This window comes from Ambystoma mexicanum, chromosome 2p (assembly GCF_040938575.1).
Source record: "Ambystoma mexicanum isolate Mex_15411 chromosome 2p, UKY_AmexF1_1, whole genome shotgun sequence".
Classification (NCBI taxonomy): domain Eukaryota; kingdom Metazoa; phylum Chordata; class Amphibia; order Caudata; family Ambystomatidae; genus Ambystoma; species Ambystoma mexicanum.
The window spans coordinates 219,932,104-219,948,347 of record NC_090923.1 but is presented as its reverse complement, the minus strand read 5'-3'; positions in this window follow the sequence as shown (position 1 = coordinate 219,948,347).

Genomic DNA, 16,244 nt, shown 5'->3' with positions numbered 1-16,244 from the left:
GTGTCAGTGATGGAAATTTGTGCTGTCGGATCCGGCGTTGTGTTCGGCTTGCCCAGTAGTCCAGGTTGCCCTCTTCCCCTGGATGTTGAGGGACGGTTTGCTGGCGCCATGCCCCTAGACCTCTTGGCTGGTGTCGCAGCATCCTCCCTGGGGTCCTGATCTTCACTCTCAGATTGTGTGCCTGTGGGGGACCAAGAGAGGGAGTCCATTAGTGATGGGTCTACATGCATCAGTGACATACGGGTTGCTTGCCTTTTATGATATGATATGGTATTTGTAATGCGCCTATACACAAGTGTTTCAAGGCGCGACGAGGCGAGGGGGGTGGGGAACAAGGGGGGACAGACAACGATCCTACTAGGCCAAGTGTCATTCAGATCGCACAAGTGCAAGGGTAGAAGGGAAAGGAAAAGTGCAAGGGGAAAGGGAGATGGGAAAGTGCAGTACAGGGTTAGTAGAATACAAGATAAATAAGAAGGGCCAGCTAGTGGCAAGTGCAAGGTAAGTGCCGGGAGGAGGGGCTGTAGGGATACAGAGACAGTCCCGCAGGTTGCCAGGGAGGCAGTGCAGGGAAGAGTGAGCTGGGCCAAGGACCGAGATCAGTGACTGGGCCAGTTGCAGATTTAGTGCAGGTTCAGTGATTTTAGCAGGGGAGAGGGGGAGAGAAAGCGGAGGCAAAGCGGAAGGTTTTGAGGTGCTTCCGGAACCGGAGATGGTTCTCCTCATGTTTCAGGGAGGCAGGAAGGCTGTTCCAGAGGGAGGCCCCTACTGCGGCGAGAGATCTACCCCCAACTCGTTGCTTGGAGAAGCGGCTAACCCTGAGGGAGTTGGAGGCGGAGGAGCGAAGAGCTCGGGAAGGAAGATATTTAGGAAGAGAGAGTTGAAGGTATTTTGGCCCAAGGCCCCAGAAGGCCTTGTGGGCAATGCAGAGGGTTTTTAACTTAATCCTCGCAGCCACTGGGAGCCAGTGTAACGATTTCAGTCCTGGAGAGATACGGTCCCTGGGCTTGAGGCCAAGGACAAGTCTTGCAGTCCTGTTCTGGATGAGTTGCAAAGGACGGAGGGTAGAGGCAGGCAGATTTAGGTAGAGGCTATTACAGTAGTCCAGCTTCGAGAGAACCAGGGTTCTAGAGACAGTGAGCTTCTGGGGGAAGGAGAGGAAAGGAAGGATACCTCTGAGGAGTTGTAGCTGGTAGTGTGACTTCTTAGAGACGTCAGAGATGTGAGGAGAGAAAGAGAGTGTGGAGTCGAAGATGACCCCGAGGTTTTTTGACGTACAGGTAGGAGCAGGAAGAGGGCCAAAAGAGCCCAGCCAGAGAGCTGCAGGGAAGGTGGGAGTGGGTGTGCCGATGAGTAGAATCTCAGTCTTACTGGCATTAAGGCAGAGTTCGCTGGCGGCACACCATTCATGGATAGCAGAAAGGCAGTCAGAGATGAGGGAAGGGGAAGAGGAGGCGGAGGGTAGCCTGAAAATGAGCTCGGTATCATCCGCATAGCACTTAAAGTTGGGACAGAGAGTGGCGATGCGGTGGGCGAGAAGTGCCAGATACTGGTTGAACAGCCAGGGGGAGAGATTAGAAACCTGGGGGACACCACAGGTAGAAAAAAAGATGTCGAAGAGGAATGTACCCAGTTGGACCTAGGAGGGTCGATTGGAGAGGAAAGAGGTCAGCCACGCCAGAGCCTGACCAGTGATACCCAGGTTATCACGGAGACTGTTGAGCAGGATGTTGTGGTCGACAGTATCAAAGGCAGAAGAGAGATTGAGCAAAATGAGAAGACATGGGGTGTTAGAGTCAAGGTTCGAGAGCAGGTCCTCACAGATGTTCAGGAGAGCGATTTCCATGCTTCGGGCAGCTCTGAAGCCAGACTGATGGTCATGAAGACTACCAACAGATTCAGCATGGAGGTTAAGCTGGGAGATGGCCAATTTCTCCAGGAGCTTGCCCAGGAAGGGAGTGATAGAGATTGGGCGATAGTTAGCCGGGCAGGAGGGGTCGGAAGCGGGTTTCTTAAGAAGGGGGTGCACAAGGGAGTGCTTGAGGGGGGATGGGAAGACTCCAGAGGCGAAGGAGTGATTGCAGAAGTCAGCCAGGGCAGGAGCCAGGGAGTCGATGTGATCCTTGATGGTTTTGGAGGAACAGGGGTGGACCTGTTTTGACGAGACTTTCATGGATCGGACTTGTCTCGAAACCTCGTCAGCAGAAAAAAGGGGAAAGGCAGAGAAGAAGGGAGGAGGGGTGGCAACAGAAGGGCCAGAGGAAGAGCAGGGAATAGAGGGGGGGAGGTGATAGGAGGAGAGCGAGGACAGGATGTCCTGAGTTTTTGAGATGAAGTGAGAGGCCAGTGCCGTGTAGAGGGCCTGGCAGGGGACAGGAGAGGTAGAGACTGCAGCAGGGTTGGACAGCTCCTTGCAGATTTTAAAGAGTTCAGCCGAGTTATTAGATGCCGCAGAGATGCGGGCTAGGATAAGGGCTCTCTTCTTGATGAGAACGGAGTGCCGATATTGCCTCTGGAGCAGGCGGTAGGACAGTTTGTCAGAGGATGAACATGAAGCACGCCATTTCCTCTTAGACACCCTGCACTTGCGTTTAAGGGTGACGAGATCCGAGTCATACCAAGAGTTACATTTGGCTTTGGGCTTCAGGCGGATTCTCATGACAGGGGCAAGGATATCAAGTGTATCAGATATAGCAGAGTGGAGAGGGCTGTGTCAGGGTGGGAGTCAGCCGAAGGGGGAGGGGGAGGCGAGAAGGTGGCAGCAAAAGCCTCCACTGACACACGCTTCATGGGTCGCATGACCGAGAAGGAGGGTGGCAGTGATGAGGATGGCTTTGCCCGTGGGGTAGGGAGGGTGAGGTGGGTGGATAGGAGAAAGTGATCACTCCAGGAGAGAGGAGTGGAGAGAGGGACAGAGAGGGAAAGGTCAGAAGAGATCAGAGCATCAAGAGTGTGCCCTGCAGAATGAGTCGGCCCAGACGGGAGAATAGAGAGTGAGAGAGAGTCGCAGAGGTCCCGAAAGAGTCCAGAGGGAGGACAGGAGGCATACAGGTGGATGTTGAAGTCTCCAAGAAAGAGGATTTGAGTGGTTGAGGACAGGAGTGAGGAGGAGAGGTCCGCCCACTCGGAGAGGATGTAGGAAATTTGACCTGGTGGCCGGTAGATAGTAGCCACGGTAAGGGAATGGCTGGGAGAGAGAGAGAGTCGGCAGACAAGGCATTGGGTGGGTTATGCTTGGATGCGTCTGGTATGAAACATATATGAGGTGCATCATGCATGGGGACAAGATGGTGCTGTGCACTGCCTGTAGGCAGTCTTGCAAAAATGTGTCTGGTGGACCCTGCTTTCCATCATTGCACTGTCACTTCAGTGTTCTTTATAGTGTTTCATTTGGGACACCTACCTGCATCAGCCGATGATGGGGCTCCACGCTCCATATCCCCCACTCCCTCGATTGTCTCCATCCCAATGGTGCTTGACCAGATCTCCTCCCAGGGTTGCATCTTTATGGGAGAGGCCGCACCACCACCTGTTGCCATCCCCAGATTACGGTTGGCAGAGATGGTGTTGCAGACGCGTAAGCGCAGGTCGTCCCAGCGCTTCCGGACATCTTTAGCTGTGCGCGGTGTGGTGCCAATGGCACTCACTTTCTGTGCCACCTCCGCCCATATCTCTTTTTTCCGCTGCACGGTTGCTGCATGTTATTGGAGAACACAACATCCGCATTTTCTGCCAGCGTCTCTGCCAGCATGTTTAGCTCCTCTTATGAGAAGTGCTCCTTGCGCAAGCGCTCAGCACTTTTTTTTAGGGCCTTGGGCATTGTGAAATGCTGCAGTTATATGTTGGGACAGGTATGGTGGTGATATCGGTCCTTGTTACAGAGGATGGCAATGGATTGTGTTTTTAAAGATGGGCGCTGTACTCTTTCCCGTTCCTGTGCGATGACGCTACTTCTGGATCCGCTTATTAACAGTGACCGCTAATAGCTGACACCGCTAATAGCGGTCCCTGCTACTGTCAGTGGCATGGATGGCGGTGGAGCAATCTGTGCTTCGCACAATGCCAGTAAAGGTGATTTTTCGCCTTTTAATGGCAGGGCGGTAAGGTCGTTACCGGCATGGCGCAAAGCTTGTGCCCGCATACTCGTAATGGCCCTCTAATAGCAGCCTTGAAGCAACACGGACTCTGTATTTGCTCCATGCCGGTAAGGGCCGTTACTTACCTCCAAACTCGTAATGAGGCCCAATGTAAGTAACGGTTTAAAGAATATTTATGAAAGTGAGAATGACAAGTGTGCTCTATGCTACATGACGTCTTATCAACTTCCTTCTTTCTCCTGCTACTCTTACCTACCCCTCTCTGGCTCCTCGGCCACCTTCCTCCTCCACCTCCTCTTTGGTCCCCTCCTCTGCTTCTCTGGCTGGTCTGACGCCACCTTCCTCTGCCCCCTCTCTGGCGCCCTCTGCTGCTTCTCTGGCTGCTCTGTCTTCTCCTTCTTCTGCCACCTCTCTGGCACCGTCTTCTCAGGCACCTCTAACACTTCCGCAGGGCATGTGCCATGCCTGTACCCCTCCACAGAAGTATCTCAAAGGTGGCAATCTGCTCCATGTCACTACTCTTAACTCTCGCTCCACTGTCAAACACTACTTGAACATCTGCCGTTTCCCCCAAGAACTTGATCTGGATGCACTCAGTCTCACCAAGACTTGGTTCATGGCCAGCTGTGTCACAAGTTTTGACACTCTCCTCCCCGATAGCTACAAGATCCTCTCTGAACCCAGAACCAACTGTCCTGGAGGGAGAGTAGCCCTGATCTTCCCAGAATGGATCCCTGCTTCTGTCATTCCTGCGCAGGCCTACTACACCATTGAATGACTGGTTTGCAGGCTCTCTCTCCTGGTCCACCATTTACAGGCCGCCTGGACAGTTTGCCCTCTTCCTCTCCGATTGGGAGGACCTCTCCTCCTCCCTCCTTACCTCTACCTCTCAACTTCTCCTCTGAGACCTTAAAATCCACTTGGATGCTTCTAGCCCCTCCTCGGCGCTCTTTTGCAACAGTTGCAACTCTCTCTCTATCTCTCTCTGTTATTCCCTCTGGCCTGACTCACTCTGTAGGGCACACCCTGGATGTTCTGATCTCATCTGACCTCCCCCTCTCCAACCCTCTCACCACTCCTCTCTTTTGGACTAACCACTTCTTCTCTCCTCTCACCTGTCACTCTCTGCCCCTCAGGTTAAGCTAACCCCAGCGCGGCCACCCACCGTCAAGATCATCCGACCCATCAAGCATGCAAATGGAGGCTTTTGACACTACTTTCTCTCCTCCTACTACCACTTTGAATGACTCACACTCTGACACATCCCTTTCCAACCTTCATCTCTCAATCTCTTGCCCCTGTCAGTTTGATCCGTTTGATCCGTTTAAAGCCCACATCCAAGTGTAACTCTTGGTACGATTCTGACCTCGCCACCCTTAAGTGCAAGTATAGGGAGGCTGCGAGGAAATGGAGGGCATCAGGCTCATCCTCTGCCAAACTGACCTGCCTCCTGCTCCCTAGGCAATTCACAACCTCTGTCCGTTCTAAGAAGAGAGCCTACATCCAAGCTTGCGTCTCTGCAGCCTCTAACAACTCGGGTGAACTTTTCAAAATCTGGAAGGAGCTGGCCAATCCTTCTGCAGTCTCTCTTTTGCCTCTGGAACCTTCCACTCCCCCCTTAAGCACTACCTTGTGCAGCCCCTCCTCAAGAAGCCCTCTGCCAATCCTTCCTCTCTGGCAAACTACCGCCCGATCTCCATCACTACTTTCCTGGGCAAACCCCTGGAAAAGCTCGTCATCTCCCAGCATAATCTACATTCTGAATCTGTTGGTTGTTTCCATGACCACCAGTCTGACTTCAGAGCAGCCAGAAGCATGGAAACTGCTCTCATGAACACCCGTGAAGACTTGCTCTATAATCTATACTCCAACATTTCTTATGTCCTCATTCTCCTTGATCTATCTTCTGCTTTTGACACTGTCAACCACGCCATCCTGATCAATCGTCTCTGTGACAACCTGAGTATCTCTGGTCTAGCCCAGCCTGGTTGACCTCCTTTCTCTCAGATCAACCCTCCCACGACCAACTTGTATCTTTTCTCTCTTATATCTCTCTCTCTTTTTACATGTGGTGTTCCCCAGGGGTCTAACCTCCCTCCCTGGTGTTTTAACGACTATCTGGCACCCCTCGCCCACCACATCTCTACCTTCTGTTCTAACTTTCAGTGTTATGAGGATAACACTCCACTCTTCTTCAGGCTCCTCTCAGCCTCTTCTGTTCCTTCTCTCATACCTGACTGTCTGTCTGCAATTCAGGAATGGTGTTGCTCCAACGATCTCTGCCTTAATGTCAGTAAGACACCTGCTCCCACCTTCCCTCTCTCACTCTGGCCGCCCACCCAGAGCCCTCTACCTGCACCTTCCTGTGAATCTTGGAGTCATCGTCGAATCCACCCTCTTCTTCTCTCCTCACATCTCTGACATCACAGAAGTCACACTATCAGCTGCACCTCCTCAGACGTATTATTCCTTTTCTCACTTTCCCCCAGATGCTCACTGTTTCCAGAGGCATGATCCTCTCTTGGCTAAACTAATGCAACAGCCTCTTTCTAAATAAGCCAGCCTCTAATCTTTACCCTTTACAACTAAACCAGAACAGGACTGCACAACGTGTCCTTGCCCTCAAGCCCAGTATAAGTCTCTCTCCAGCCCTGAAATCTCTCCTCTGGCTGCACTCGTTCCCTGTGCTGCAAGGAACAATTTCAAGACCCTCTGACCCTCTACAAGGCTTTGTGGGACTGGGTACCACACTACATCCTATCTTCCTTCTTGAGCCCTCTGCTCATCCACCTGCCAACTCTCTGAGGGTCAGACGTATATCCAGGCAGGGAGTGGGGGGTAGATCTCTGTCCTCGGCTGGGGTCTCCCTCTCGAACATCCTCCCAGCCTCTCTCAAACTTGAGCAAGACCACCTAAGGTTGAGGAAGCAACTCAAGACCTTCTTCGCTTCTGCTTTCTCTCTCCTTCTCACTTGCTGATGCCCCTGTCTGCTACTCAAACTGTTTACCTGGCCACCCACTGAACTTACGGGACTAGGCTCCTGCACGACCAGTTACCCTTGAACTGCCTCCAGTTCTCCCAACCATTTAGGGACTGTATCTGCAACCCTACAATCCCCTGACTCACTGCACCTATGAGCCACTTCCCTAAAGCACTTACACATTCCTTTGCAACCCCCTTAGCACTTGCACGATCTAAATTACAAAAGGTCTAGTAAGATTGTTGTTTTGTCCTCCTTCTGTCATCCCTTCCTGGTCTTCTCAGGCCTAGAAACACTTGTGTTACAGGTGCCTTGTCAATCATATCATAATTTACGTTGTGACGGGTGAATGCTCAATTTGACGCAAATAATAGGCATCACACGTGTTAATTGTAACCTAAATTGATAGTTAACATAACTATCTACTGTGTATATACAATTATGAATTGGGTATTGAAATATATTTTTGCCTTCTCTGTTCTCCATAGTTATTATATAGCAATGTGTGCCTGTCATGGGTACAGTTTACTGGTAGACGGCTTCTTTAATCGCAATTTGACAATAATCCTCAACAACGCATCTGTGATAAGCATTATCTGGGATGATCGCCAGACAACAATCTGTCCTTTTGCGGTTGCAGTTATACAGAGCAACATGGTGCCTATAGGTTCTGAAAACATGCAGATGTGAAAGTTGCATTTGAAATTTAATCAATCAGAAATCGGCGATGGAAGATACAAACTTTATGTGAAGTATGAAAAACTGGGATTATTCGATCGATGTATGGATCAGCAATATAAGATCACTGTAAATGAGAACCATGCAATGTTCGCTAGCTTTAACCTCCATTGGAAAAAGTTACCTATGGTTTTGTGGACTTAATTACATCTTTTCATGTGTTATATCATACTTGTTACACTCCCGACTATTGCTCTTTTCTTCAAAATGAACCGTTTTCATATTTTTTGTGAAAAGAAACAAAAGTTCTGCATCTGTTTGTTGATATGCATGCTTTTTTTTCCTGGTCCTGCATTAGATAACATTATGACCTTGGTGATGACAGGGTACGTTTGGCTACACTGCCCACTAATGTCAAAAAGGTAGAGCTCATGGTGATCTAGTGTTCCTGAACTTAGGGCGATGGATCAACAGATAGGGTTAGCACAAGATGGCGGTACCCAACCTGTCGTTTTTGCCTGTGTTAAAGTGACGAAAACTTGGTTAAATTGGATTGGAAATTTCTTTAAGACTTATCAATGTATGCTGTAAAATACATGTCTGATCGATTGGGCAAATAAACTTCTGACTGAACTACCCCTTTAATCCTCTAGGTTGCAAGAGTTTGTGGGTAGTCTGAACTCTGCCATTTCCACTTCAATTGGCCTTGATATGATGGGAGAGGGCAACTCCTAATAAGCATCACTACACTGGGACTCAGAGATCCATCCTAGGAACTGAGATGCGTGTTGGAGCGAGGGATGCCAACCGTGCCATGTTCCAAGAGCCACGCTCGCCTCTAAAACACCCAGGACACAGCACCTCCAATCACTGGAAACCGATCTGGCCTGTAATCTATAGGCCAGCTCTGGAGAGCCTTCATGTGGCAGCTCAATGGCTGCAGTGTTTAGTGAGTAGTTTAACAGCCGATCGGCCTTGAACGGAAGGTCGTGCTATGGATGGATGTTGTAAGTCATCGTGGGAGTCTGAGCTGCTGGCTTCTCTGGTATATTGATGCATGCATTTATGTAGCTGTTTTTGCATCATGCCAGGATTTCTCTTGATGAATCAGCAGGGTCCTTAGAAGCACAGTAGTTGGTAGCAATACAGACAGACTCCCTAAATACTAACAGCAGAGCAAAAGGTGTCACTGTGTAAGCAGAGCAGTGATCTGAGGACGAACACCCTGTATGATCTATAGGTTTATTTACTTGGCTTGAAGGGTTGGTCTCATGCGCTGCGCTCGCTCCTTCAGCGATAAATGGGGCCACTTTGAAAAGAAATTTCGGGACCGATTTTGGGTCCCAGTCCAGCCCAGACAGCATGGGGACCAGCCATGGGTGGTGGCAACAGTAGAATGGGAGCTGCCAATCCAGGCATGTCATGGACGTGTTAGAAATATTTGAGCACTTACTTTATTTTACAAATTAAGCACTATGTATGTATGCATGAGTTTGCGTCTGTAAGTGCGCATGTCAATGAATGAGTGTATGTTGTTGGCCTGCACTTTGGAGTTAGATTGTGTATGTTGTTTGCATGCTTGTGTGAATGAGAGCATGTACATTGTATGGGTGTGCAAGTGAATGAGGGAGTGTATGAATGCAGTGGGGGAGTGCTGATGAATGTTTATGAATGCTCTATGAATGAGTGTGCTTGCATGAGTGTGGTGGGTAGTGGGCCTCTGTTTTATGGGGTGGTAGAGGGGTTACATTAGGGCAGTGGCAGGCCGTCTGACAATATTTTCTTACATGTTTTTTTAGTTGTATTCCCTTCCCTCCAACCTCCCCGCCCTCCTCACCCCACTTACCTTCAGCCTGCTTTTTCCCCGGCTTCCATCGTCCCCGCCGGGGACTCATGTATGTTTTTTTCCCCCCTCCCTCCCTTTCGCCCTCCCAACCCCACTTACCTTTTTCTTTTTTTTCGGGAGCATACATGCTGGGACCGCTTCTGTTCCCAGCGTGTCCACTTCTTAGAAAGAAAGAAAATATCCGCTGGGAAAGGGAAAACGGAGTCTGTTTTCCCTTTCCATGGCGGCCATTTTCTTGGTCGTTTTTTTTTTCTGTCCTGAAACGCTGCAGCATTTCGGGACAGAAAAAATGCTTTTAGTGCCCCAGTCACACAGAACGTGCAGGCCAGGGTACTAATAACTATATGCCCCTCGCCGGCGGGTTTGTTTCCAACTCTGGTAATGCCCCAGGGCCTTCGTTATAACTATGGGCCCGGGGGCATTACCTGAGTCGGTAATGACCCCATCGCTCGGGGCATATTGCTTAATTATTCAATGGAGTCATCATGGATCCCCCGGCTGTGCCATCCTGCCATCTGGCCAAGGGACGGCAGCCTCTACCTGACCCAGACCCTCGGGCGGCTATATGAGGGAGGGTCAAACGCGAGGAGACAACCACTGGGGAGATGTTATTGCTTCATTGAATGAGAACTGGTATCCCCATTTGCTCAATAAAATGAATCCTGATACCCGATTTCCTAATGGGCTATTGCCATGCATCTGTTCTCTCCTTTAGGGAAAATAGAGAACATTTTCCCAACATGATCGGAAAAGTAAAAGCTCCAAGAAAACCTTTTGCAGTTCTAATTCCCCTTCATATGGAACTGCCCTTTCATATAGAATCATTGAAATATATTCTCCAATTGCTATGCATCAGTTGATATCAGTGGACTCCAATTGCCACAACGCCCTAAGTACTGAGACGAGGAGGATGATGGAAAATGATTCAGAGCAGCAGGAGTTTCAAACTCAATGAGCATGTTAGTTGATTTGTGAAAGCACCGGTGAGGGGGCATTTAAACATGGAAGCCAAACTATGAGAGGCTGCTCAGGAGAAGACGTTGCAGCTCCTTTGAAGAAATGAAGTAGCTGGAGGCACAAGCCGGTGTGACGGAGCCAAGGGGCTTGCTAGCAAAGGGGAGAGAATTGTTGCGTGAGCAAGCAGAAATGCCAGGAACTGCAAGACCATTCCTGGGCATTTGGCAGATGGAGGAAGCAGCATCACCCTTACCAGGAGCGCAGGACTAACTGGGAAGATATCAAAGCGGTCCAAAGTCAAAGGCAAGCAACAGTGCTATGCCACGTAAGTGGGAACTGGACCAAAGACACCACACATAGCCAGTGAGTCAGCCCAACGGAAGCAGGAACCCTGGGGTGTTTCGGCGAACGCGCCAAACACAATTTGAACTTTGAAAAGCCGTAGAGACAGTAACAATAAGAAGATTGTTTGTGGGTTAAAAAGGCACAATACAAATACAACCCCTAACAATGTATGAGTGCATGGAATGCCGATATGTGGAACACTGAAAGTGACTATTGGAAGAACTAGTACATACTAAGTTCTGGCAGGGATATATACCAGATGACTTCAAACCTACAGAGAAGTCCCGAGAAAGGACAGTGTTTGATTGAACAAAGATGGAGCTTTTTAAAAGAAGTCAACTACGAGGCTAAACAGCTTTGCAGCTAACAGGTCCACCCTTTGGAACCAAGGTTCTGTTACCTTGGAGAATTTTTATGTTGGAGCTGTTATATTTTCAGTTACGGACACTTTTTGCAAATATCAGGTTGAAGACATTTCCCTTCTCACCTTTTTTAGTTTGTAATTTGAGGATCAGGATAGAATGTTTGGAGACAAGGACGGTTTTGATTTCTAACATCCTGACAAAGACAGATCCTTAGTTTCTGGCCTTAGGTAAATAAATTCCTCTTAGAGCAGGTTCTGAGAGGCATTTTCCCAACCCGTTTACGTTAATAAACTTTTTTAACCAAAAACACAACAACCTTGTGTCCAGCTTTCATTTCTGACCATTCACATATTCTTCATGTCTTAATGCATATATTACCTATTGTATGGGTAGTGCACGTATAAAATTGTGAGGCCTCAAGGATATGTGATTTTTTACCCAGGAGGTGCATCATGACTCTCCATCCCTTTTTGTATACTCATGCATATGATTATTCATGTGTATCACTATTTTCATTCCCAGTGCCTTTTTAGCAGTCTTTTTGCATTGGCTTATTGTTATTCTCAGGACACAGCTAATAGTACTGGTACTGGTACCAGTATGGCCACTAGTATGTTGAATGTGTTAGCCAACCAGGTAGGTATCCATGAGAACAGGTAGAAGAACCAGTCGTAATCCTGAATGTCTTCCACCTCTTCCACCATCTATGTGTGCAATTCTTTCAGAGTGGTTATTGTCTCTGTGAGGTTCCTATTTTCCTCATCATGGACAGATGTGCATGTGCAGCAAGATGGATCAATTTTTGCGCACATGCCACCTTTCATGGCTGAAATAAGGTCAAGGACATACCTATTTTAGATAGCCATGAGCTCTCAGCTCTTTCCTTATTGCATTGGATCTTTTCACAGTTGCAATTATTGGCTGCAAAAGCTCCCATCTGGTTATTTACAACCGTCTGGCATTCATATCTGCCTGTGACTCAGGAGTGAAGAAAGATGCAAAGAACAGTGTCTATTGAACAATTTGTGTTTATCTGGTATGTCATCATATGCATTTACTAATTTTATTGAGAAATAGTTATCCCTTTTTGAGCGTTGCAGGGTGAGAGACTTTTTATTTCTTACATATGTGTTCAACCGGGGAAAATAGCCAATCTGCACCTCACTCTGAAGCACTACTACGGTCGGTGTACTTAGTACTTCTAGGGAGCAATGGCCTCCCCAGTTTGGAGGGAGCTGCAGGTAAGCTCTTGGACCACAAGCCCAATAATGGTCCATTAATTATACTGTGCCTACTTTAATTTCTGGCACATCACAAATGTGTTTGCACCCTTTGTTTTCTCATACTTTTACTGTTTCTGAGGCATAGGGTGGCATTTTGCAAGGGTACTATGTGTAGTGGGCCTGCTTCTTCCTCTACCCACGTTAGTATTTTAGTGTATTTAGTCCATACTGTGAGGCACTCCTTACTTACTTTTTGCACAACCACTTGCAGTTGTTCTACAAGCCAATTAGCCCTTCAACCCAGCCTTCTGTAATAATTACATGTCCTTTTATTTGTAACTGCTCTCTCACCGAACTACCAGGAATTTCTTTCCCCTGTTTCTCAGTGCATTGTAGACATTAGTGGTCTTCTGTAATTATGTCTCCTCTTCTCAGGCCTGACAATATGTCACATATTACTGCATGTTGTGTTTCAGCATCGCTCATCAGGGACACTTATTTTATGAAATTATCCTCATATGGATAATCCGCTTTTGTTACCCAATGCATGGAGGTACTTTTGCCCTGAAATTCCCCTCTGGTCATGCATGATGCAAGTTGTGTCAGGCATTATGTTACGTGTGCGGGTACTTCACTGGCTATAAATATTCTGGAGGCACTCATAACATAGGGGATGAAGGAACATACAAAACAGCTCTCATCCAAGGTCTCTTGCCCCACTCTGCTAACGTGTCTACACAACATGTAATTAGAGATGTGAGGAATATTATCAAAATATCATCTCATGAAGTTGTTATCATCAATTACAATTCTGTTTGCCCTTCTACTTGGAGTGTTATGTTTAGGCTATTTCCGAGGGGTCATTTCATTTGGAATTACTATACGTATTGTACTAACATTTACATTATGGAGAACATGGAATGCTGGCATTGCCTTGCTATATGTGCTATAGTGTTGTACTGCAAAATAACAAATAAATTACAGACACACATAAGAGGAAAATGCTGCTCCAATTGTAAGTGGCACTGATTCTGACTTCTGTATATGTATGGACCTACGCATTTGTTTGGGCAACAAAGGGGAATCCTTTACTTTACTCAACAGTTTCATCATGTCTTGGGAAAATCTTCTTTTTGACAGATAAAAATAAATGTCCACATCAAAAAGCGTTCTTTAAAGAACCAAAGCAATACAAAATCCTTTTCTTATACTCTCTGACTGCTCATCCAAAAATATTTAGTAAGATGAACTATTCATGTAGTTTGAGACATATGAGAACCAAGGAAGAAGGCACATATTTAAAAATGAGTATTTAGATGTTGTTCAAACACAGACTTTGGGACAATACTTATACAAAAAATTCTCTACGCTTATGTTTTTTCTCACTGATGATTGGCTCTGGGCATTGATCTTGTCTTGGGCCTTCGTACGTCTTCTTCACCTTTTGAGCTCATTATTTGCGGACCAAGGGTCTCACCTCAATAAAGTTTGATGTCACTGATTTTGAACCACGCTCTTCTGCATTCAACTTTGGCAGAAGATCAAGTGGCAGCTTCCACAATGTAAGGCCCTTGAAAGCAGGGTTTGCGCCACTTTGGAACAAAGTTAGGGCACAGCACCCTCTCCCTGGGATATAGCAAAAGGGGTTTCAACAAATCGTCCGGGTCAGTTTGATCATGTGTTTCTTCTGCGTTTTTCGAGCCCCTTTGCCATGTCTGCACCTTTCAGACAAACATTTAAGTGATACATTTTGAGTGCGTTTAATTTTTGAGTGCAAACAAACATTTAAGAGATTCTGTCATAATCGTGCATTTCCTATTCAAGCACAGTGGCAACATTTTAATGTCAGTGCAAGCCGTGTGAGAGGTGCAGTGGAAGTAGGGATTCAGCTACCCGCCACCAGCTCAGATGTAGTCAGTTGATTGTCTGAGCCTGGCTGATTACATAAGGCAAATAGGGCTAATGGAAGGCAGTGTAGCAAACTCTTGTTAAGAGGGCCCTTTATTTTGACATTACGTCCTTTTAAGAGGTTGTTTAGGCACTCGCAAACACAGGTTGCTTGTGGATGATAGGTGGATGAGAATGTATGCTTTATTCTCAATAAGATAGTGACTTGATCAAACTGCTCATTTACAAAGGTGGTCAATTTTCAGAACGTAGCACTTCACACATTCCCCACGTTGGAAAAACCTCCCGTACAAGGAACTTCACTGCTAACGTGGCATCTGGGGTGCATGGACCGGCTTCGATGCAGCAGGAAAATGGATATATCACTATTATCCTATGGTTATAACTTACAAATATGGAGCATATCCACACCACTCCAAGAACACGTAGAAAGCCAAGAACTCCTCCACCACCAACAGTCTGGATTTCGACCAGCGCATAGCACAGAAACAGCTATGCTGGAACTACAGACTAAGATGCTCAACATCATTGATCAGGGGAAAGCCGGCTTGCTCGTACTCTTGGACCTGAGTGCTGCCTTCGACCTATTAGATCACAACTTACTTAAGACATCTCTAAAAATAAAAGCAAACTGCTCAGATGAAGCAATAAGCTTGGTCATATCTTTCCTACAAAACAGAACATCTAGAGTTCACTGGGGAAATCTATTCTCTATAGAAAAAGAAATCACATGTGGAGTTCCACAGGGTGCCAGCATGTCCCCACTCCTGTTTAACCGATACCTTAGGTTTCTCTGTGTTGTCCTCGATAACATCAACACGTTCTTTACTAATTACGCTGATGACACTCAGGTGGTAATTGAACTAAGTGTAGACAATCAAAAGGACAACAAAAAACTAAGCCTGGTTTATAAAGCGGTAGAGCAATGGATGGAACAAAATTGGATGTGCCTAAACGGCAACAAAACAGAGCTCATGGTCTTTGGTTCCAATCTAGTAAGATCTAAGCTCCATCCCGCATACAACACCTTCACCATAGAAATACCCAAATTAAGGTCCTAAACAAGGTCAAAACCTTGGGGATGATGCTAGAAGCATCCCTGGGATCAGATGTCCAAACCCTCTACGTTAAAAAAGTGCTCTTACCACCTCTGCTTACTGAAAGCCATAAGACCCTACCTATCTGAACAAAACAACACTACGGTCACAAGAGCTACCATCTTATCTCGCCTAGACTATGCCAACGCCTTAATACTAGGATCTAACAAAAATTGCTACCACAGCTACCAAGTCCTGCAAAACAATGCAGTGAAAATCATTAAACAAAAAACTAGGAATCAGCACATCAGCGAAGCCAGGAAAGAACTTCACTGGCTAAAAATTGAAGAGAGAGTCCAATGTAAGTCCCTCACACTCACACATAGATGTATTTTTGATAAAGCTCCTGCATATCTGAAAAGTAAATCATTCCATACAAGCCCGCCAGAGAGCTAAGATCAGCCGAACAAGGACTGATTGAGGCAGCTCTTTTCAGACTTAAAAACGGGGCGGATAAATCCTTCCCTATGACTGTAGCCTTTGGAACAACCTCCCTGGCCAGATAAGGATGGAAGCCAACTATCAACGCTTTCTTAGACAACTGAAAACCCACATCTTTAAGTAACATACATAACACAACCTGACCAGTTAAATATGCAGCGCTAATGTCTTGTGCTACGTGTATTTTGTTTGTCATCTGTCTTTCGTGTTCTTGTCTCTGCACCCCGAAGCTCGAGAGCTACCGGCGCAATACAAAAAAATAAATAAAATAAATAAATAAATATGCAAGTGCTGAAAGGACCCAGTA